Genomic DNA, 5,693 nt, shown 5'->3' with positions numbered 1-5,693 from the left:
TTATAAATGTGGGTGCAGTGTTCCCCCTCCTGTCTCGGACTCTTCCACCGCGGAGAGGCAGTTGCCGCGAGCTAGTGATTTGTGTGAGCTCGCCCACACACCGAATAATAGAACAGACTCCCTGGCTTCAAGCCTTCCTCCTCTTCTGCTACCAAAAACCAGACACATGGGAAACCCAAAGAAGCAATGCGGAATAAAGAAAAAATAGGCAGAGGGATACACGGGGTGGGAGGTTTGAACATGAGAGAAGACTAGTGGTAGGGGTGAGTGAGAAACAGAGAGAAAGAAGGCAGCATGAGGGAGTGAGGAAACAGAGAGAAGAAGTGCGGGTTACCTCGGAATAAAAAGGTACAGTGAGATAAGGTGCCCTTTGTCTGGGGGAGGAGTTCCAGCTGCGGTCAGGTCAGGCGTCGCACGTCACCACAATCAGCTTCCTGTCCTGGCTCCTCCTGTCTGTTCCTGTCTGTTCATGTTCCTGTGGCCCTCAGCTCACCCTCACTCTGCCTCACTACTTACCGACCTTCCTACCTGTTCTTTCTCTCTACCTGGTGCAGCTGTCTCTTGTGCTTGATCTAACCATTTGCCGCCGCCTCACTCGCCTCACATTGTTTCCTCAAGCACCAGGACCGCTGGACACAACCCGGCCCGCCGCTCCCACCCACACCATATGCTTGCAGCACGGGGTGTCATTCTGGAACAGATCCACCGGGCCCCTTTCTTTACGGTGATGGTGTGAGAGAGAGAAAACAATAGACGGTGGCGAGAGAGATGCATAGGGCTGGGGGGGTTCGCTCACCGGAAGTAGAGCGGAGGAATGAAATGAAGACAGACAAAAAATACGAGTACTAACGATAGAAGGACCTTCCCGGCCTCACACTTCTATCAAGAAACCCGAAAAGAACCTATTCGATCTTAACCATAAGTGGCTTACTGTTAAGACATGTTACAATCCGTCCTTTCTTTCGTCCAGTGTGGTCTGATATTGAGACAGTCCTCCTTCCTCACACCACCTCCTCCCTCCTCTTCCTCTTCCTCCTCCTCCTCCTTCCTCCTCCCTCCGCCTCTTCTTCCGCTATCTCTGTCACCGCTGGCTGTCGCTGCTCCTGCATGGCACTTTGTCTGCATCCCAAAAATGGCACCTAGTGACAGTATGTTAGTGCACTACTTTTGACCAGGGGGGAGGAGATCAGAGAGAACAGAAGAGGAAATGAGGCCAGGCCATGAGCCGGTTTGTGCGGAGGAGAAACAGAGAGAAAGATGCCAATCTGGGGGGGAGGGGGAAGTAATAGGGAACAAGAATAGGTGTGAGAAATAGACCGCGGGTCATGAGGAAGGCAAGCTCTCTCGAAGTGAGCCACGTGTTTGAGCCAGCCCAGTGGTTCACCCACAGGAACGGACAAATAGGAGAGTGAGAAGAAAGAGAACCCCAGTAGGAGACCGAAAGATAAAAACAGGAGAGAAAGACCCTCTTCGAAGCATCCCGTCTGGAGGCCCCATTGTCAGGTTGGGTAGGCGAGTTGGTGACGAAACAGATGGGAGAAGTTCTTGAAGCAGTTTGCGTTTGATGCAGAATGGGTCCTGGATGAGGGACGACTTTTGACTAGGAGGAGTGGAATGAACAAGAAACAGAGTAAACGAGCAGTTAGTACAAGCCCAATGAGCGGGGAGGAGAAAACAGAGAGAGAAAAGAGGCAGATGACAGGGGAGGAGAAAAAGGAGAGGATAGAAAGAGGCAGAATGATGGGCAGGCAGGGTATGAAACAGGAAGAGGAACGCAAGACAGCCACCCACACCGCATGAGACAGGCGACGGCAACACACAGACAGCAGAAGAGCAGATGAGTGAGATAGGAACGAGAGTGGAATATAACATATGAGAAAAGAAGGCCAGTCTCAATGAACAAGAGATGAAAAGCAGGTGGCGAGGAGGAAACAGAGGAGAAAGAGGCAGGATGGTAGCAGCGCAGGGGGGAGAAACAGAGAGAAAGAGGTGCGTAGGGGAGGAGAAAACAGAGAAGAAAGGGCAGATTGAGGGGGGAGGAGAAACAGAGAGAAAGAGGCTAGATGGGGGAGGAGAAACAAGACGAAAGAGGGCAGGAGGGGGAGGAAACAGAGAGAAAGAGGCAGGGGAGAGAACGAGGAAAGAGGAGATGAGGGGAAAACAGAGAGAAACCAGTGGTAGGGGAGGAGAAACAGAGAGAAAAGGACGAGGAGAGGGGAGGAGAAACAGAGAGAAAGAGTGGTAGGGGGGAGGAGAAACAGAGAGAAAGAGGCAGATGGAAGGCAGGGGAGAGAAACAGAGAGAAAGAGTAGTTAGGGGGAGGAGAAAACAGAGAGAAGAGCAGAGAGGGGAGGAGAAACAGGAGGGGGGAGGGAGAAACAGAGAGAAAGAGGCCAGGGAGGGGGGAGGAGAAACAGAGAGACAAAGAGCAGATGAGGGGGAGGAGAACAGAGAGAAAGAGGCAGATGAAGGGGAGGAGAAGAAACAGAGAAAGAGGCAAGATTGAGGGGAGAGAAACAGAGAGAAAGAGGCAGATGAGGGGGAGGAGAAACAAGAGAAAGAGGCGATGAGGGGGCGAGGAAAACAGAGAGAAAGGTGGTAGGGGGGAGGAGAAACAAGAGAAAGAGCAGATGAGGGGGAGGAGAAACAGAGAGAAAGAGGCAGATGAGGGGGAGGAGAAACAGGAAAGAGGCAGATGAGGGGGAGGAGAAAACAGGAGAGAAGAGGCAAGATGAGGGGGGAGGCAGAAACAGGGAGAAAGACAGATGAGGGGGAGGAAGAAACAGAGAGAAAGGGGCAGTATGAGGGGAGGAAGAAACAGAGAGAAGAGGCAGATGAGGCGGGAGGAGAAACAGAGAGAAAGAGTCAAATTATGAAACAGAGAAATAACAGATGAGGGAGAGTAATAATAGCATATATAATGGTAGGTCATGAATGAGGGGGAAACAACATATAAAGAGCAGATGAGGGAGGAGAAAAGATATAATACATAATGGGAGGAAAACATGAGAAGAAAAGAGCAGATATGGAGGTATGAAACAGAGAGAAAGGGGCATAGGGGAAAAGACGAGTAGAGAAATTCATATTATGGGTAGAATGAAACATATATATAAGGGCAGATTGAGGGGAGGAGAAACAGAGAGAAATGAAATAAAAACAGAGAGAAAGGTGCAGTATATATAATATCAATATTAAATATCAAATGAGGGAGGGAGAAACAGGAGAGAAAGAAGCACGATGAGGGAGGAGAAACAGAGAGAAATAGATAGCTCCAGAGAGCTTGCATTGTTTTCTCTCCCCCCTCTCTCCCTCCTTCCCTCTCTCCCTCCTTCCCTCTCTCCCTGTCTTTCCCTCTATCCCATCTAATTGATAATCACACAGGGCTGTCTATATGTGTCCCTGTGTTTGTGGCTTTCCCTATGCTGGGGGGTTACAGACAGTGCAGTACGGTGTGGCCTCTGGGGGCCCTGCCCATTGAGCATGGTTGAGGGGAGGGACAGTGTTGGTGTTGGGAGGAAAAGGAGGTCCTGTCTGGGGGGAGTCCAGGCGGTCAGTCAGTCACCACAATCAGCTTCCTGTCCTGGCTCCTCCTGTCTGTTCCTGTCTGTTCATGTTCCTGTGGCCCTCAGCTCACCCTCACTCTGCCTCACTACTTACCTGCCTACCTACCTGTTCTTCTCTCTACCTGGTGCAGCTGTCTCTTGTGCTTGATCTAACCATGTGCCGCCGCCTACACTCGCCTCACATGGTTCCGTCAAGCACCAGGGACCGCTGGACACACCCGCCCGGCCCACCCACACCATATGCCTGCAGCACGGCATTCTGGGACAGATCCACGGCCCCTTCTTTACGGTGATGGTGAGAGGAGGAAAAGAGGAAAGATGAGGCTTCCCTCCTTCACAGACGGAGACTACAAAGTGGTACACTACAATCCTCGCTTCTTCCTCCGTGTTGTTGAAGAGTCCTCTTCCTCCCCCTCCTCTTCCTCTTCCTCCTCCTCCTCCTCCTCCTCCTCCGCCTCCTTCTTCTGCTTTCTGTCACCCTGCTGTCCTGCTCCTGCATGGCACTTGTCTGCATCCAAAATGGCACCCTAGTCCATATGTAGTGCACTACTTTTGACCAGGGTATAGGGAATAGGGTGCCCTTTGGAAGGCAGCCAGTGTGAGCCAGTGTTTGAGCCAGGCCCAGTGGTTTCCCCAGCAGAGAGAGAGGAAAGAGACCCCAGCCGAGCCTCTCATCCGGCGGGCCCTGTCTGGTTCTGGGCTGTGGTTCTTGGAGCTTGCGTTGTCAGAGGCTCTCTTGGATCACTGTTGGAGATAGAGATGGAATGAGTAACATATACAGCGGTGCCAAGGAAAGGCTTGTGTGATGGAAACCAAACTTACAACCATCCAACACCCGGCGTTACACCCGGCGGTACAGAAAAACACCCTGTATTACTCTGTCAAAACATCTCCAAGCAACTAACCTCCTGGAATTGACCTTTCTGTCAACTGTTCTCTTCCAAATGATGTTGTAGGTGTGTGTGTGTTATTTTTAAAATGTTTAATAGCTGTGTGTGGGGGTGTTCCTTTGCTCATGTGTGTGTGTTCTGTATAGTGTATGTTTGAGAGGCATTGTGTTCCAGTAAAGGCATATGCATAATTCAATGCCTACAGTAAGCAAGCTTGGTCCCAGATCCCTGGGACAATGAAAGACTCTCCTGTCCACTCTTCTGTCCACTCTCCTGTCCCTCTCCTGTCTCCCCTCCTGTCCACTCTCCTGTCTCTCTCCTGTCCCTCTCCTGTCTCCCCTCCTGTCCGAGAGAGAGTAAGATTGACAGAGAGACGAAGAGGTGAGAGAGAGAGGGACGGAGGGGGGGGAGGAGAGAGAGAGAGAGAAAGGACAGAGAGAGACAGAGGGGGGAGGGAGGGGAGAGACAGAATGTTAAAACGAAGGTTAATAGCCCCACAGTGGATGAGTGAGTCAGAGAGCAGTTGCTAAAGCCCAGACAGAGACATAAAAAAATCACTTAGACAAAGGACGACGGGAAAAGAAAACTAAAGAGTCATCAATATTCAAATCGCTCGCAGCCAATAGGGACGAGTTTGTATGATGGGCGGGCAGCGATCGCCAATTCATCAACCTTTGCTAATTTCCCCTGACTGGAAAGACAGGCATCCATGCCTGGGAAGTTCACACAGTCCTAAAGATGTTTCCTTGGAAGGAAAGAGAGAGAGAGAGAGAGATAAGATAATAGGGACGGGAGAGAGAAGGAGAGAGGAGAAGAGTAGAGAGAGCAAGAGAGGAGAGAGGTAAAGATTGAGATCGATAAAGGGTGGGAGAGAGAGAGAGGAGAGAGGAGAAGAGAGGAGAGAGAAGAGAGGAGAGAGAGAGAGAGATACAGATAAAGGGGTGGGAGAGAGGAGAGAGGACGAGAGAGGGAGAAAGGAAGGAGAGGAGGATATAAGGGAGGAGAGAGAGAAGGAGGGAAAAGGAGGATGGCAGGGTCAGAGGAGAACAGAGAGAGGATTAAAGAGAGAGAGAGATAAAGGGAGGGAGGGTGAGAGAGGGAGAGGGAACAGAGAGAGAAGAGAAAGAGAGAGAGAGATAAAGGGAGGGAGGGAGGAGGGAGAGGAGAGGAAGTGTTGGGTGGAGATGAGAGATGTCATTATGAGGGGGGGGAAGAAGAGGGGAAGAGAGAGAGCAGATAG

The 5,693-nt window shown here is 51.0% G+C and overlaps 1 protein-coding gene across 1 annotated transcript in view; it reads left to right on the top strand.

The window, feature by feature from the left end:
* LOC112071577 (slit homolog 3 protein-like) overlaps positions 1 to 5,693 on the top strand; it is a 185,089-nt gene that overhangs the window by 59,966 nt on the left and 119,430 nt on the right.

The sequence above is a fragment of the Salvelinus sp. IW2-2015 genome, unplaced genomic scaffold, assembly GCF_002910315.2.
Source record: "Salvelinus sp. IW2-2015 unplaced genomic scaffold, ASM291031v2 Un_scaffold1648, whole genome shotgun sequence".
Lineage (NCBI taxonomy): Eukaryota > Metazoa > Chordata > Actinopteri > Salmoniformes > Salmonidae > Salvelinus > Salvelinus sp. IW2-2015.
This window is presented reverse-complemented; position numbering and strand designations above follow the sequence as displayed.